The sequence below is a fragment of the Canis aureus genome, chromosome 16 (assembly GCF_053574225.1).
Source record: "Canis aureus isolate CA01 chromosome 16, VMU_Caureus_v.1.0, whole genome shotgun sequence".
Taxonomy (NCBI): domain Eukaryota; kingdom Metazoa; phylum Chordata; class Mammalia; order Carnivora; family Canidae; genus Canis; species Canis aureus.
Window position 1 is genome coordinate 60,172,795 of NC_135626.1, and position 17,555 is coordinate 60,190,349.

Here is a 17,555-nt window from a genome sequence, read left to right on the forward strand (position 1 = left end):
TAATTTATGTGATCAGGGTTGGACAACCAGAGCTCCAAAAGGCCTTTTAAGCTTATCACAAATTTTTTATCACATTTTTAAGATAAGTTTTACCCCCAAAGTGCAGCTTGAACTCATGACCCAGAGATCAAGAGACCCATGCTCCACATGAGCCAGCCAGGCACCCCAAGCTTCTCAAATTTTTTAAGGCTAAGGCAGTTGAGATCTCCTGGTGACAGCAGGGGGGATCGAGCCCAGCTCCATTACATTTTCATCGGAAAGCAATCAGTTGTTTGAGTGTTGAAACTTTTCCCCTTCAAGGGTCTATCATTAGGGGAACCCAGGTGGCTCAGTTAGTTAAGCGTCTGCCTTCTGCTCAAGTCCTGATCTCAGGGTCTTGGGATCAAGTCCTGCATCTGGCTCCCTGTTCAGCAGGGAGTCTGCTTCTCCCTCTACCTGTCCCTCCTGCTTGTGATCTCTCTCCCATGCTCTGTCAAATAAATACATATATAAAATCTTTAAAAAAAAGAAGAAGAAGCCTACTCTAGGATGCAAATTCTACTTGCAGAATCAACAGAACTAGAAGGAGGATGAATGGGATTTCAGGAGGAAGCAAAGCAGTCCTGTGTGGTCGGAAGTGGCTGGCAGTAGAAAGGAGGCAAGTATCACACACAAATAGAACACAAAGAAAAGATGCCCTTTATTATTTAGTTTTATTCCAAAATTTTAGTGTGCATCAGAATCACCGGGAGGGCTTAATATGATGCAGATAGCTGGGATCTACCCCTAGAGTTTCTGACTCAGCAGATCTGGCTATGGGATCCAAGAAGGTGCAATTCTTTTTTTTTTTTTTTCCTAAGATTTATTTATTTGTTCATGATAGACATAGAGAGAGAGAGAGAGAGAGAGAGAGAGGCAGAAACACAGGCAGAGGGAGAAGCAGGCTCCATGCCGGGAGGCCGATGTGGGACTCTAGGATCGGGCCCAGGCCAAAGGCAGGCGCTAAACCGCTGAGCCACCCAGGGATCCCAGAAGGTGCAATTCTAATAAGTTCCCAGGTGCTGCTGCTGCTGCTGCTGCTGTTGGTCCAGGGAACACACTTTGAGAACCGCTAAGCTAGTTCAACCTTTGTGCCCAGTGCAGTAATCCATTCTGCAATATCCATGGAGATGGGAACATGATCCCCTCGTCTTTCTGCTTAAACCAGATGTGGATCTTGTTACATTTCAAGCTGGAGTTTCTATGGATAACCCTCATGATTCTTCTTTAAATGGAACCAAAATTTGCCTCCAAACCTTCCACTCACTGACCACAGATCTTCCTCCTAGGATCTCGCAGAATTTACCTATGTCTATTTGTATGTGAGAGTTCTTTAAAAATTAGAGGATAGTCATCCTGTCCTGCCTGTTTTTTCTTCCCTATATCAGCCTTTCCTGCTCCTTCCTGCTGAATGACCAAAGGATTTTCATCAACAAAACCTGTTGTCTCCCTGATGGAGTCTTTAAGCTTGTCAATTTTTTTTCACATGCCTTAGTGCTCAGAACTGGCCACAATATTCCATGTAGGGGCTGGCCAGCTCAGAGTACAGTCTCTTGAGCTGGACACTATTTTAATATAGATTGTATGTTTTTAGGGGGCACCTGGCTGACTCAAGAGGGAGAGCATGGAACTCTTGATCTCTGAGTTCAAGACCTATGTTGTATGTAGAGCTTACTTAAAAAAAAAAAAAAAAAAGAGGGAGGGCACCTGGGGTGCCTGGGTGGCTTGCGTCAGTTGAGTGTCTGACTCTTGATTTCAACTCAGGTCATGATTTCAGGGTCATGAAATGGAGCCCTCCATCACCGTTGTACAGAGCATGGAGCCTGCTTAAGATTTTCTTTCTCCCTCTGCCTCTTCCCACATCCCCCTGCCTGACCCCCCACTCTCTCTCTAAATATTTAAAAAAATAAAAAATAAAAAGTAGGGGTGCCTGGGTGGCTCAGTCAGTTAAACATCTGCCTTCAGCTTGGGTCATGATCCTAGGGTCCTGGGGTGGAGCCCCACATTGGGCTCCCTCCCTGCTCAGTGGGGAGCCTGCTTCTCCCTCTCCCTTTGCCCCTCCTCCCAGTCATATTCTCTCTCTCTCTCTCAAATAAATAAAATCTTTAAAAAAAATTTAAAATTAAAAAAGGCAGATTGCATGTCTTTTTTTCTTTTATTAGATTGCATGTCTTTTTAACAAATCATTTTGTGTGGTTAGCCCTGTGTGCATGTGGGCACCTGAAACCAGGATTTTTTTTTTTTTTTATGTGAGCTTGTTGTGTCCAGCCAGATCTTCTCCATATATCTTTAACAAGCTGACTTTTTAACTTAAGAGCTACATTCAGCATTTAACCCTCTTAAATGCGATTTTGTGGGTTTTGACCATTATTATAGATTATTAACTTATATCTTAGCTATGAGATGGTAATGACAGGGCCCATCAGTGGATGAAGACCCCAAATATGCACTTACCCATTTTACAACTTTGCTTGGGGTCTTTACTCATCCTTTAATCACTTCAAAAAACCATGAATGAGTGGCACTGTGTTCTGCAATCTCCACACTCATAGCCATCATATGCCTCAATGTTTCTGGGTCAACCCTAATTTAAATTATTCTTTCTAAGGGATCCCTGGGTGGCTCAGCGGTCTAGTGCCTGCCTTAGGTCCAGGGCGTGATCCTGGAGTCCCAGGATCGAGTCCCAGGATCGAGTCCCAGGATCGGGTCCCACGTTGGGCTCCCTACATGGAGCCTGCTTTTCCCTCTGCCTGTGTCTCTGCCTCTCTCCTCTCTCCCTCTCTGTGTCTCTCATGAATAAATAAAATCTTTAATTTTTTTTTAAATAAAATCTTTAAAAAAATATTCTTTCTAGTGCCAGAAGTAAGTCTTCATGCCAAACTGTGAGTCTAATGTCTGGTTCAGAAAATATGGTCAATACAGTGCTTACCTTTAAGCCTCCAAATGTTTATAGTCTAAGATAACAGGAGAAGACAATTATTTTGTCTGGTTTAAGCTGAGGGAGGTGGAGGGTAGTAAAGAGAACAAAACGGGTAACATTGAGAGGTTACAGTCACAAATTTAACATCAAGAACAAATATTAAATAATGAACTTTGGTTCCATTTTCCCCAAATGTCTGCTTATTACAATGATTGGTCTACCCAAGTACCTGGATTCCTCTCCATTGATTTAGCAATATACTTAGTGGATGTTGCTAATTTTGAAGATGTTATTATTTTGCACTCCCTCCTGAAGCATGTGATAATATGTCTATTTTTGAGAAATACAAAATAAAATAAAATAAAATAAAATAAAAAGAGAAAAAAATGCAGGTTTCTCCGCAGTCAAGAATTAATGTAAGTAAAATCTGACTTCAGATCCTTCTAAATGACATGGGGTTTTGGGGAGGGGAAACACACAACAGACATTTGAAGACGACTTTAGAGAGTGGTTTGTGCATCTGGCTACCGGAGGGCTTTACGATATGGCAGTAAGGAGAAGGGAGAGCACCGAGCTCACGAGACCCTGATGGGAAACGAGAGCGGGGAATTTCTTGTGTCTCTTTCATCCTCAAACTCTCAAAGCCTGACACTTGCGGTAACAAAATTGCATTGCGAAAGTAGTGTGTCATTATCTGCTCTTCAAGATGGGGGGACACGTAGACAGGGAACGGCCTCCTCCAGCTCGAGCAACTTTCAAGTAGCCCCGCTGAGCTTCCTTCCACCGCGCCAAGGGGAAAGCTGGCCTGCCACCACGACCCTTCACGAAAACGGAGAAAATTCTTGGTTTTTAAAATGGACTCGTGACTTGGATCGAAAGTTAAAAAGGGACTTTTGAATTGCACGTCGCTCCTGACCCCCACCTACGGTTCATGACGACTGTACACCGACGAGCAGCGGCGGGATGGCGGACCAGCACTGGGTACCGAGCGCCGGAGCGTCTGGGTCCCCCCCGCCCCGGGCCCCGGGGTCCGCGTGGTGGGGGAGGGCGGTTCGCTCTCGGGGGCGGGGGATGTCTCGGGACGTGGGGGAGCCGTTGCGTAGGGAGGTTTGTTTGGTTCGCAGCAGGGCGCTCCCCCGGGGGCCGCTGCGTGCAAGGGGAGGCTGGGAGGCGCGCGGCTGGCAGGATGCTCCCGGGCCCGGGTCGGCGCGTGTGCGAGTGTGTGCACGGTGGGGAGGTGCAGGGCGTGTGCACCGCACGGGCTGGACGCGCGTCGGGGCGGGCGCCGGTCGGGGCTGCACGGCGGGCTGGCGTCGCGGGGCCAAAACGCCGCGCGAACCCGGGCCCAGGCGCCGCAGGGCGCGGGCGGAGCGAAAGGGGCGGACGTTGCGCCCCGCGGCCCAGCGCGCTTCCACCGAGCTGCAGCGCCCACGGACCGGGAAGGAGGTCGCCCGAGCCTCCGTACACCGCGGGCGGAGCGCGAGCCCCGAGACCTGCACGCGCCCGGGCCGGGGGAGCGCGCGCACCCGCCGCTCGCACCCCGGCGCGCTCCCCGCGCAGTCTGCGGAACCACAACGCGAGCGGGTATTAAGGGGGAAGGCCGGGGCGTGGCCTGCCCGGGACGAACCAATGGGCCGGGGAGGGGCGCGCGGGGGCGGAGCTCGGATGCAGAGCGCCGATTGGCCGGCTCGCCCTCCGGTATGCAGATGCGGCGGAGTCACGTGGCAGGGGCCGGGACGACTTCCTGTTGGAGGCCAACGCGGGGCGGGGAAGGGGGCGCGAGCGCCCCGTCTGGCTGGAGCGGGGGGAGGGGGGTTCTTGTCAGTTAGAGCAACAAGATGGCCGCGGTGGCAGCTCCGCACCTCAGCGCGACGGCCCCGGGAGCCGCAGCCGCCGCCGCCAGCCCCGCCGCCCCGCAGCCCTGAGCGCCGCCCGGGCCGCCCCCGCCGCGCCTGACAGGGCCGCCCCCGCGCCCGCCGCGCTCCTGCCGCCGCCGCCGCGGGCCCGCCCGAGCCGCGGGCGGAGGGAGCGGAGCCGGCCGAGCGCCCAGCGCACATCGCCGCCGCCGCCGCCGCCGCCTCGGACCCCGGGCCGCGCCGGAGCCGCCGTCCCGCTCGCGGGCGCGAGGAGGAGGACGCGTCGCGGCGTCGCCGGGGCCGGACCTGGACCTGCCGGGACGCGCCGCCGCCCACCCGCCCGCGCCGCCGCCGCCGCCGCCGCCGCCGCCGCCCGCGCCGGGACCTGAGCCCGCGGCGCCGGCGCTGAGGGGGCCCCTGCCGCCCGAGCAGCCCGCAGGCCCCGGGGCGGCCGCCCGCGTCGCCGTCGCCGTCGCCGTCGTGGTCGCTGTGGCCGCCAGGCCCGCGCCGCCGGAGCCCCGCCGAGGAGCCGCCGCCGCCGCCGCCGCCGCCGCCGGGGACGGAGCCCAGGTGAGCGCCGGCCGGGCCTCGGAGCCGCCGCGGTGGCCGGGCGGGCCGCGCCGCCTTTGTTCGGCCGGGCCCGGAGCGCGAGCGCCCGTCCGAGCCCCGCGGCCGTCGGAGCCGCGCGCCCCCCCTCCCCCCGCGAGCGGGCGCCCGTGGGTCTCGCATCCCCGGGGCGCGCCGGGCGGAGGCCCCCGAGCCGCGGCCGGGGGGAGGGGGACGGAGGAGGCAGCCGCCGGCCTGCCGCGCGCGCGGGCTGAGGGGCCGAGGGGGCCGCGGGGGCCGCGGGGGCCGCGGGGGCCGCGGGGCCGCCCCTGCCGGAGCGACGCCTCGCGTGCACCCTCGCCCCGCGGATGACATTGAATCGGTCGGCGCGTGGCCGTGGAGGCTGGGCAGGTGCGGCCGCGGGGCTTCCCCGCCGGCTCCCCGGGGCTCTGGGAAGCCCGCCGGCGCTGCAGGGCCGGGGCGGCGCGGGGCGGGGGGGGCGGCCGCAGGTCCCCCGGCGGCGTCCGCGGCCCCGGGCAGAGCGAGCGGCGTCGCCTCGAACCGCTCTGCCTCTCGTCACGTTAAGCCTCCATTTGGGTTGTCTGCTCGGTGGCGTCGAGGCACGAGCTGCAGATTGTGAACTCAAAATGGTGCTCCGCGGGCGTCCGGCCGGAGCCTCCGCCTGGAAGGAGCCGCGAGCCGGGGGCGCCGGGCTGGTCCCCCCGCATTGTGTTCCCGAGGGGCCCGGCCGCGGTCGGCGTCGTGGTCAGGCCGGGAGGGCCACCGGGTGCGCGCCGCTGCCAGCCCGAGCGGAGCGGAGCCGCCGAGGGATGGTTGCGCGCGACTGACTCCCTCGCGGTTAGAATTAACGACGAGGGGAGCGGAGACCCTGGGAACGTGGCTGGAGCGATCTCAGCACACGGTGACGGTCAGTTGGAAACGTGCAGGGGTGCTGGCAGGTGTGTGCCTACACTGCGGACTCCCGTACTGTGAGAAAGAGCAGACGCTGAAATTTAGCCCCTGGGCCGGATGGACTTGGTTGGCTGAGGGCACCTTGAGGAGATTTGCGTTATTCCCGAAGCCCAGAGGCGGTGAAGGGCTTAGAACACCTCCCATTGCGGCACTCCTAGGATGCACTGTTGGGGGGAGATGATGGTAAACGAGGTTTTACAAACGACTAGCCCAACTAGCATTAACCAAGTTGATTTTATTGTCGGTGTTTACAGAGGCGAGTGATGGTCTTAATAGCTGTAGCCGCTGCTTTACTTGCTTATCGTGAAAGTTTGCTTTTTCTACAGAAAGTTTTTAATATTTGCCTTTTCATAGGAAGAGAGGTTCTCAGAATGTGTTTTCCTGTCACACGTTGGGTCATGAGAAATTGATAGCTCAGAAAAATGGTAATAGTAATAATAGTATTGGTTGAGCGAAATTTGACTTAGGGTGATGCAGAGCGATTTCTTCAAACTAGCACTTCTTAAGCAGGAGAGTGGATTCGTGAGAGACACAGAGAATGAGGCAGAGACACAGGCAGAGGGAGAAGCAGGCTTCCTACAGGGGGGGAGCCTGATGTGGGACTCAATCCCAGGACCCCGGGATCGTGACCTGAGCAGAAGGCAGCTGCTCAACCACTGACCCATCCAGGCGCCCCAGACTTGATTTTATTATGAGGATCTTGTTGTTGTTGTTGTTTTGCCTTTTTTTTTTTTTTTTTTTTTAGATTTTATTTATTTGAGGGGTAGAGAGAGTGTGAGCATACACGCACGAGTGGGGTGGAGGGGCGGAAGGAGAGGGAGAAGCAGGCTCCCCACTGAGCAGGGAGCCCAATGTGGGGCTTGATCCCAGCACCCTGAGATCATGACCTGGGTTGAAGGCAGACACTCAACCGACTGAGCCACCCAGGTGCCCCAAGGATCTAGTTTTGAAAGACTAAGTCTCCGCTGTTTCTTGTCCGAACCAAAGACCTTATTGACCGGTACCTCCGTTTTACTCTTAAGCTATTAAATAAGGTGGACAGCGAGTCTGTCATAAGGGTGAATCCTCAGTGTTTCATTTTGGATTCTGGCATTTAAATATTCTAGTAGTAACCTAGTGTACATGGAAATGCTGACTTTTGGATTTCCTTCTTACAATGTTTATTGTTGTTCTTTTTCAAGTGGCATATGCTCTAACACTTCCACAAAGATTATTTTGTAGCAGGTTTATGTTTATACTTAGTTGGCTTGGGAGTTTTGGAACAAATAGTTGCATTAGAGGGCTGATTATGAGGAAAGTGGGGTGTACTGTTTCATTGGATCCACAGGGATCAAAACAGAAGTAAGTCATGGGAGGAATATACTCTAAAATTACAGTATTTCTCACCACCACCACCTTTTTGTTAAATAGCCGGCTTTACTGAGATAAATTTGTGCTTTTCCAAATGCTGTCATCTGGCTCACTTCCAAAACCAAGATGGGGAGGAGGAGGTCAGGGCTGGAGGGGGCAGCCTTTTTCCCTAGTGAAGAGAGCTTTCAGTTGGAAAGAAATGGAAGATAGAATTCCTACAGTACTGGCTGCAGACGGAGTGTCTGCATGACTGCCCCAGCTCCAAGTGAGAGCGAGGAGGGCCTGAGTGTAAACTTACTCTTGCTCCACTCAAAGTGATGCTAATCTTAAATTAAAAAAAAAAAAAAAAAAAAAAAAAAAGTACTACTGGAAATTTATCCATTATTTGATTTGAGTATATAGAATGTCTTTGGCATCGTATAACTTCCCTAACAACTTAACATTTTAAGGCTTAAGAGCCATTTTAAAGACTATTTCAATGTCTTTTTGGCTTTCCCCAGTAAGAATTAGATCCACGAGATTGCATGCGTATGTTGTAGGCCACTCTGTTAGCACTCAGTCAGGCTTTATTGTGCAAAGGTTACTATCAGAGAAGATTTTATAAGGAAGAAAATCAGTTGTCATCTCTGAGGCTGTTTCCCATTCTCAGAACAACATAAGATTTGTGGATGCAGCAAACGAAGATTATCTAGCCAGAGCAACTAAAGTCCCAGGGTCAGAGGTGGGGGAACATGAGAAACGGAGAGGTGAGGAGGGACAGATTTATAAAAGGTCTTGGAAGCAGGAGAGGGATGTGTTGAGGGAGCAGGAGGTAGAGCCTTCAGCAGATGGGGCCTGGAAAGTCTAAGTAAGTGGGGGAAGAGCCAGGCAACTTTGTTTCTGTGTGTTTTGTTTTTGGTTTCTTTGAAATTGTTCTGGCTTTCTTAGTGGTGATTTTGAGACAAATGGGTTTTTACCTTTCACCCCAGCTTTATTTCAGAGGGTTTTCTGGTGTTTTCAATGAGCTGTAAGGAAATCTTTTGAAGGAGTATTGGTGCTGCAGTCTATTTTGTATGATGAGTGGATTTTATTTGCTTAATTAAGACAGTTGGCATCTTAATTTTGTTTGAAGATGTCATAGACTTAAGTAGAGAGAGCAGAATATTAAATGAGAACTGGCCTTTTTGTCAGACAGATTTTATAGATCTTCTTGCTTTAAGTCAGTCTAATCGTGAACATCTAAATTTTTTACAAATTATTATTTTTTAACAGATTTTTATTTATTCATTCATGAGACACACACACACAGAGGCAGAGACACAGGCAGAGGGAGAAGCAGGCCCCATGCAGGGAGCCTGACGTGGGACTCCATCCTGGGACCCCAGGATCACACCCCAGGCTGAAGGCAGGTGCTAAACCGCTGAGCCACCCAGGGATCCCCAATTTTTACAAATTAGCTTTTAAATAATGGTGCGGTCATGAGGAGAGCATTCTTTACTTTGCAAAATAATATACAGTAAGCTTTCTTTAAATTTTAGTGCAATAAAGATGTTCTCAATTATAGACATTCGGCTTACACACAATTTTTCAAGAATATAATTACTTAAAAATACAAAGGTTACTTGTCAGAAATAGCTATAACCTTGTGTAGAGATTGTATGTGTGATGTTGAAACCAAGAAATGTATAATCCTTGCCCAGTGAACTTGTTTGAATAACTTGCTTAAAATAATCCTGTACGTTTCCTATTGTGCAGAGCATGCGTTTGAACTAGAACTTACTTAATGAAAAGTAAAATACGTATTTGCTAATTCTCCAATTGGGATGTGATGAGGTTTTACATATTAAAAACATGGTGAAAATTCATACCCTTTGTGCCATTTTTAGAGTTTTACTAAAAATGAATTCTTTTCTTGGCCACAGGTGCTTTCAGAGAATGAAGAAGCTGTTGCAGGGATGGAGAGCTGTTTGTTAAGAATGCATTCTTTCCCTGTAGCCCTCCAAAGGCTATAGAGCTGTGTGCAGAGCTAGACAATCTGGGCACCCAGCCATAAAACATCACTGCTGAAGCACAGATAGTTGTTCGCACCCTCCTGAGCCCTCCTGGCTGCAACCACAGCAGAAGGAATGGCCTTGGGAAAGCAGAGCTCACTGCTGTTTTGAACTCTTAATATTCCATGTGGCTCTTTGAGTTCCAGCTGTGCAATGGGACTTTGGTTTTCTAAGATAGAGTAATGAGTAAGAATGGGTAAGGATATAGCTTCTAAAATATGTCTCTCCCAGGCCAATGTACATAAATATTTGCTCTAGGAAGTAGGAGTAGTGAGTTGTCTGTCCTGTGGTCTCCCTTTCCTTATTTGCCTCTTTGTCACAGCACTCCTCTCCTGTTGGAGAGCAACCTGCCTGAAGACGCACAAGATCACTGGGCCACTGGGTCACAGCACCCAGGACCCAAAGACTCATCTGGAACCTGTCTTCCAGAGATCCAGCTGTAGTGGCTCAGTTCCCGCTTCACTTCCTTATTAAAAAAATTTTTGTGCAGAAGTACGAGAATGAGAGTGCGCAAGTATACGAGCTTGTCATCATTACAAGGTTATAGCATTTTCTGTGACCAACATCTGTTTGTATGAATCCACAAGATCCCCTGTGACCTTCTAGAATACCAACACTAAACAGCTCTGCTTTTTATTTATTTATTTATTTTTTTTATTTATTTATTTTTTTAATGATTTTATTTATTCATAGAGACACAGAGAGAGAATGAGAGGCAGAGACACAGGCAGAGGGAGAAGCAGGCTCCATGCAGAGAGCCCGACATGGGACTCGATCCAGGGTCTCCAGGATCACGCCCTGGGCTGCAGGCGGCGCTAAACCGCTGCGCCACCGGGGCTGCCCTGCTTTTTCTTTAAAGACCCTCTCTGTTTTCCTGTGTCTTGAAAATTAGTACTCCATTACGTCTTCAGAATGCCCGAACTGCAGACCTGCAGTATCACAGTATTATGTCAGATTATCCACAGAGGGGGGGGATAACCCTTGTCTGTGATTGAATCCCTTACTGAGGTGTAGACTGGCTAGTGCCAAGATGGTCTGGGGGAATATGGGCTTTGTTGGATTTATTTTGTGTGTACAGTCTAGCTCATTAAGAATTGTATCTCTCACAACTAAAATCAGTTGCTTGAGTTGAGCCTGGCAAAGGTATTGTTTACTTTTTATTCCCAAAGATAATTTCTTTTTAATTACTCTTTTAATAAGTGGGGGTAAATCTAAGTTAAAATAGCAACTAGGAATTAAAGTCAAGATCTGTGTTTGGGAAATGGTGGCATTGGTACAACATACCACCTTTCTATCCACTCTGCTGTGGAAAGATGTTAACAGAGTTGTTCAGGAATTACAAGGGGGGCATACAGAATTACTCCTCTGATTACATTCTGTTTTCTCACACTGTATGTGAAGTGGGCAATGCAGAAGGGGAGGGGAAAGAGTGTGTAGGAACGGAACGTAATCTGCTTTGTTCTTCAGGAGGCTGATGTTTTAAAGGAGGATTTGGGGCCAGGAGATGAGGTCGGGGAAGAAGATGATGGCTCTGTAGAAGGAAGGACATTTGAGTCTCTGGGGACAATTGGGAATGGGAGTGGGAGGTAGTTAGAAAGCATGCTGTCAGTTCACCAGACCTCCGCTTAAAAATAATCTTCAAGGGACACTGGGTGGCTCAGTGGTTGAGCGTCTGCCTTCAGCTTAGGGTGTGATCCTGCAGTCCCAGGATCTAGTCTCACATGAGGCTCCCACGTGGGGAGCCTGCTTCTCCCTCTGCCTATGTCTCTGCCTCTCTATATATGTCTCTCATGCATAAGTAAATACAATCTTTAAAAAAAAAAACAAAAACAACACAACACACCTGAAAAATGGTTGCTTTTCATGCTTCTGATGTACAGGCCAAAAAAGGGAGGGCAGCGAAGGAAGTTAATTTCTACACAAGCCTATAGCTTGTAGGAAGTAAAGCCAGAATCTAGATTCAGACAGTCTATTTCATAGCCCTCACTCATGGATAAACAGCTTGAATTATTTGAATAGCTTTTTAATTAGTCTCTCTTCTGGTCTATATCCTACCAATCCATCTGCTAATATTAACTGAATACTTTCTGGGTACTTTGTGTGTGTAATCCATTCCTCATCTGCAACTTGTAAGGTAGCTCTTGTTACTGTGTACATTCTCTAGATGGGGAAGCTAAGCCCCATGGAGGATGAATAATTTACCCCAAATCAGAGACTTAATAATGTGTTGAGATCCTATGATGCTGAAATTGGAGCATTTTATCATCCCCCTGTGCTATCCTCTAAACCCCAAGCCTGGTCACATCATTTCTGCTTTACTCCACCAAAACTTACTGGCTTCTCTGTGCAGTGGCCGCAGTGAGGATTGACAGCTTTCTGCCCTCCTAGAGTTGTCTGACTAGTGAGAGAGGCAGGCACCAAACAAAAAAACAAAACAAAAACTGAAATAGCAATTAAATGTTGTGAAACTTCCTTAAGTTAACAAAAACTTATGGTAGTATATAATTATATAGTCATATACCATGTCTGCCCTCTTGAAGATGCACGTTAACATACTGGATGCTCAGAGAAGTCTGGCAGAAAAAAAATAATGTTAACCTTTATTAGCTCAGTGTTCCCCAAATGCACGTGACCTCAAAACATTGTTTTCACTTTATACTACTTTTTGGCTCAGTGGAATCAACTTTGAGAATGCAGAAATGGAGTAGCCTGATCATTCTGAAGAGGACGAGGACCCAGGGGTTGTAGTGGTCAGGCAAGACTTCACCGAATACAGGTCCTGGAAAGTTGATAGAATTTGGCTGAATGGGGGAACTTTTTAGAAAGTGACTAATATAGTAGCTGGGACTCATTTTTTTTTTTTTTTTTTTTTTCTGTTAAAGTAGGCTCCATGCCCAGTATGGAGCCCAACATGGTGCTTGAACTCACAACCCTGAGATCAAGACCCGAGCTGAAATCAAGTGTCGTTGGGCACTTAACCAACTGACCACCTCAAATATTGAGCTATCAAGGAGTCCCTGAGACTCAATATTTTTATTGAATGAGTGAACACTAAGGCCTAGCTGGGTAGAACTTCCATTTTTTGGCGTCATCATTGCTGGGCATGACATAAACCGAGTAGTAGATTAGAAGCTTTTTTTTTTTATTAAAGATTTTTTAAAAAATTTATTTATTCAGAGAGAGAGGGACAGAGATGCGGGCAGAGGGAGAAACAGGCTCCATGCAGGGAGCCTGACGTGGGATTCGATCCCGGGTCTCCAGGATCACACCCTGGGCTGCAGGTGGCACTAAACTGCTGCGCCACCGGGGCTGCCCAGATTAGAAACTTTTGAGCCAAAATATAGTAGATAGTTAGAGAGGAAATTGGAAGTTTGAACACCATGGCTATTGTAGTTGTCTGTGGAGGGTGATGCATGCTTGGACAAGCTTATTGGTAGGATCAAACTGAAAGAGTGTTACAGAGGCGCCTGGGTGGCTCAGTCAGTTGGGTATCTGCCTTTGGCTCAGGTCATGATCTCTGGGTCCTGGGATTGAGCCCCACATCAGGCTCCTTGTTCAGTGAGGAGTCTGCTCTTCCTCTCTTCCCTCCTCTGCTCATGCTTTCTTGGTTGCTCTCTGTCTCTCAAATAAATAAGTAAAATCTTAAAAAAAAAAAAAAAAGATTTTTACAAATAATCAGCAGGACAAAAAATACAATACTGGTGTGGGCTGTTGGAAGAAATGACTTCTCTTTTGCTTTTTAAGATTTTATTTATTTATTCATGAGAGACAGAGACACAGGCAGAGGGAAAGGCAGGCTCCATGCAGAGAGCCTGATGTGGGACTCGATCCTGGGTCTCCAGGATCAGGCCCTGGGCTGAAGGCGGTGCTAAACCGCTGAGCCACCCAGGCTGCCCTAGATTCTTTTTTTTTTTTCTTTCTTTTTTTCTTTCTTTCTTGATTTTATTTATTCATGAGAGGCACAGAGAGAGGCAGAGAGACACAGGCAGAGGGAGAAGCAGGCTCCACTTAGGGAGCCCGATGTGGGACTCGATCCCAGGTCTGCAGGATCACGTCCTGGACCCAAGGCGGCGCTCAAACCACTGAGCCACCAGGGCTGCCCTAGATTCTTTTTTCTAACAAAGAAAACAAAATAACAAAATGGACTCTTTTTTTCTTTTCTTTCTTTTCTTTCTTTCTTTTCTTCTTCCTCTCTCTCTCTCTTTCTTTCTCTCTTTCTCTCTTTCTTTCCTTCTATAGAGTGGAGTGGGGAAGCTTTGGGAGGGGGCCTTAAAACAGACAAGAATGTTCCTTATTTACTGTAGTCAGGTGATGAGTAAGAACCTTAGCCACGGTTGTACTTTTGTATATATTATGGTTTTGTATTTAATTGATGAGCATGAGTCATTCACCCTGTTCATTTTAGACTCAAAACCCCAGCAAAGCTCTTTACAGATTCATGCTTTGCAAAGAATCCTTCATTATCATCATCATTTCTCTTTTAGATTTTGAGTTACTTGGTAGCAGGGGTAATAACCTGTCCATCTTTGTAATATCTACAGTATTTTATGGATACTAAGGTCAACGTTTTCTGTTTTGAGTAATCTGTTTCTTCAGAGATGTTTCCACAAATGAGAGTAGAGGGAGAGAAGAGGCTGAGAAATGAATACTTTCCCTCTGTTTTTAATCTTTTCAGGATAGTGACCATATTTTCAACTAGTCAGCCCAGCATACGGGGATGTATCTGCAGGTGTGAGGCCATCCCCTCAGTCCTCAGTTGTACCCTTGCACTGTGTTTTCTGTGAGTACCCAGAGTAGAAGGCTATTTCCCCTCCCTGAAGCCCTCGGGCTTTGCCAGGAAGCGCCACCCACCCAATTATGAAGAAATAATGTGTGACATTTCTTATGGACATTTGAAATTTAGGTATGATAAACAAATTACAAAATAATCCCCGGTTTGCCTTTTATTTTTTTATGTTTTTTTTTCCCCCAGTTTGCATTTTAAAAACCTTGTAACTAAAAAAAAAATAAAAATAAAAATAAAGACCTTGTAACTATCTTCAGATACTAGCACATTGGAGAAATGAGTACTATAAATAATGGAATCATTCTAGCCAACCCAGAATGTCTGGTTAGTTGTATTATTTTATTCTCTATCAGAGGGACTCTAGAAATCAGATCAGATTTTAAAAGATTTTAAAATTCTCTTTTGTGAAATCAGTTTATGTTGACTCCTAATTTAAATACTCATTTGACAAAATTATTAGTTGTGATTATTTAATCAGCTTACATACATACCTATTTATCTTTCTTTAAGATTTATTTGAGAGAGAGAGAGAGAGAGACAGGGGCTTGAGAGAGAGAAAGGACAAGCAGGGGAGAGGGGCAGAAGGAGAGGGGGAAACAGACTCCCTGCTGGGTAAGGAGCCCCATGTGGGAATCCATTCCAGGACCCTGGGATCATGACCTGAGTCAAAGGCAGATGCATAATTGACTGAGCCACCCAATCACCCCTCTTTTTTTTTTTTTTTTAAAGATTTTATTTATTTATTTGACAGAGTGAGCACAAGTCAGGGGCGGGGTGGACGGGGCCGGGGAGGACAGGGAGAGGGAGAAGGAGAACAGACTCTGGAACATGATGGGGGCTCAATCCCAGAACCCTGGGATCATGACCTGAGCTGAAGGGAGGTGTTTAACCAACTGAGCCACCCAGGTGCCTCTCTATCTTTTGATAGCAGAATTTTGATGTGTAGTTCTGATGGCCTAAGAAAATGGGTTTTTCTCTTTCAATTGTGATTTTCTGACTAAATCTCAAATTAGTGGATATTGATTTCAGAATTCAGCCTTTAGGATCACCCAGGAGTTTTTCTTATGTTTCATTTGCTTTTTCCATAAGTTTTCCCCCCTTTTTTCATTTGCTCTTTTTTTTTTTTTTAAGATTTATTTATTTATTCATGAGACACACACAGAGAGAGAGAGAGAGAGAGAGAGAGAGAGAGGCAGAGACACAGGCAGAGGGAGAAGCAGGCACCATGCAGAGAGCCTGACGTGGGACTCGATCCAGGGTCTCCAGGACCCTGGGCTGCAGGCAGCGCTAAACCGCTGCGCCACCAGGACTGCCCTCATTTGCTCTTTTAATTTTTTCATTTTATTTTACATTTTCTGTCCTTAAACTGCACTTCAGAAATGATAGTAAGGCCTGGTTTGAGGCAATAGGGTGAATAGTCTGCTTTCTTTCATTTCAGTGCACTATTGTGTTGGTAAGCCTGTTTGCTCTGAAGATATAAATTGACAGCTGGAGAAAGAATTCCAAACTTCATAATACCTATAGCTTTTTAAAAATACATAATTTCACTTTTTGAAAGATTTATTTATTTTAGAGAGAGAGATGGTGCACTTGCATGCACACAAGTGAGGAGAGAGGCAGAGTGAGAGAACTTTCAAGCAGACTTCCCTCTGAGCAGGGAGCCCAAAGTGGGACTCATTCCCATGACCCATGAGATTACGACCAGAGCCAAAACCAAGAGTCAACTGACTGAGCCATCCAGGTGCCCCAAGAGCTGTAGTTTTTTGAGTGATTATCATGTGCCAAGTATAGAAAGCCTAATATAATTTCATTTATTGTCATCAATAGATGAGAAACCAAGGTACCTTAGAGAGGTCAGGTCTACCTGATTAACAGCGACATGCTCCTGACTGTTTTCTTGTTCCATTTTATTTGGATAGAGTGATTTTCATTATTTTTAAAGATCAAAGAGATCTTTGGGGCACCAAATTTGAACTGTGACATCTGACCTGTTTTAATAGAACAATTTTATTAAGTATCATGTAAATAACTTGTGTCTAATGGGTTCACAGACTCAAGTAGTATCATTTGGGGCTCCAAAAGTATATTAAGAGAAAACTAACCTTGATGTGTTTATGAGAAACGTTTATATTTGAGAAACCTAACGGTGAATTCTCTTTTCTCTCTGATTTCTAACTTTAGCACCTAGAATACAGCTAGGCAAGGAGTATGTCTGTAAAACAGAGATCTTATGGATTATTTTTTTTCTGCCACAGCAGCAGGTTTTACTTGAAGCATTATTTGAAAATTAGCATTACTGAATATTTTAAGCCTATTTAAAGGGATTCTAGTTTTGATCCAAATTATTAAAAGTGGGAAGACAGGGGATCCCTGGGTGATGCAGCGGTTTGGCGCCTGCCTTTGGCCCAGGGCGCGATCCTGGAGACCCGGGATCGAATCCCACATCTGGCTCCCGGTGCATGGAGCCTGCTTCTCCCTCTGCCAGTGTCTCTGCCCCTCTCTCTCTCTCTCTCTCTCTCTCTCTCTCTGACTATCATAAATAAATAAAAATTAAAAAAAAAAAAAGTGGGAAGACAGGGATCCCTGGGTGGCTCCAGTGGTTTGGCGCCTGCCTTCTACCTCAGGGCGTGATCTTGGAGTCCCGGGATCGAGTCCCACATCGAGCTCCCTGCATGGAGCCTGCCTCTCTCTCTCTCTCTCTCTCTCTCTCTCTCTCATGAATAAATAAAATCTTTAAAAAAAAAAGTGGGAAGACATTTCTGTAAAACTCTGTCACCTTGAAACTAGAATGCTTTAGTTAATGGGGTAAACTGGAAGTAAGCTGCCTTTGATATAGGAGAGCCACGTACAGATGGGCGATAACTGTTTTTCTTCTAATTCACCCATTTCCTATTCAGTCTGAAATCTCAGTTGGAAAGCAATTTCCCTTACTTGACCCATTTTTCTTCAGTATTATATCTTCTGCTTCTTGAACAAAAAAAGTTTGAAGGCATGGAGTGTTGTAAACCCTTGCAGACTTACATGGTAAGAGGACTCAGATACTTGCTTTGGAATACACATATTATCTTTTGTCATGT

The 17,555-nt window shown here is 47.5% G+C and overlaps 1 protein-coding gene and 1 long non-coding RNA gene across 2 annotated transcripts in view; one reads left to right on the top strand and one right to left on the bottom strand.

Moving 5' to 3' along the window:
* Positions 1-740: 740 nt before the first annotated feature.
* On the bottom strand, positions 741-4,131 carry LOC144285407 (uncharacterized). Its single transcript, XR_013353683.1, has 2 exons — positions 3,861-4,131; positions 741-3,757 (listed from the first exon to the last, which is right to left on the bottom strand). It is a non-coding gene; the product is annotated as an uncharacterized LOC144285407 (long non-coding RNA).
* A 1,114-nt stretch (positions 4,132-5,245) lies between these two features.
* TNRC6C (trinucleotide repeat containing adaptor 6C) overlaps positions 5,246-17,555 on the top strand; it is a 152,011-nt gene continuing 139,701 nt past the window's right edge. The window contains exon 1 of the mRNA XM_077854393.1: positions 5,246-5,364. The gene's annotated coding sequence lies outside the window, so the exon portion shown is untranslated. The remainder of the gene's footprint in view (positions 5,365-17,555) is intronic.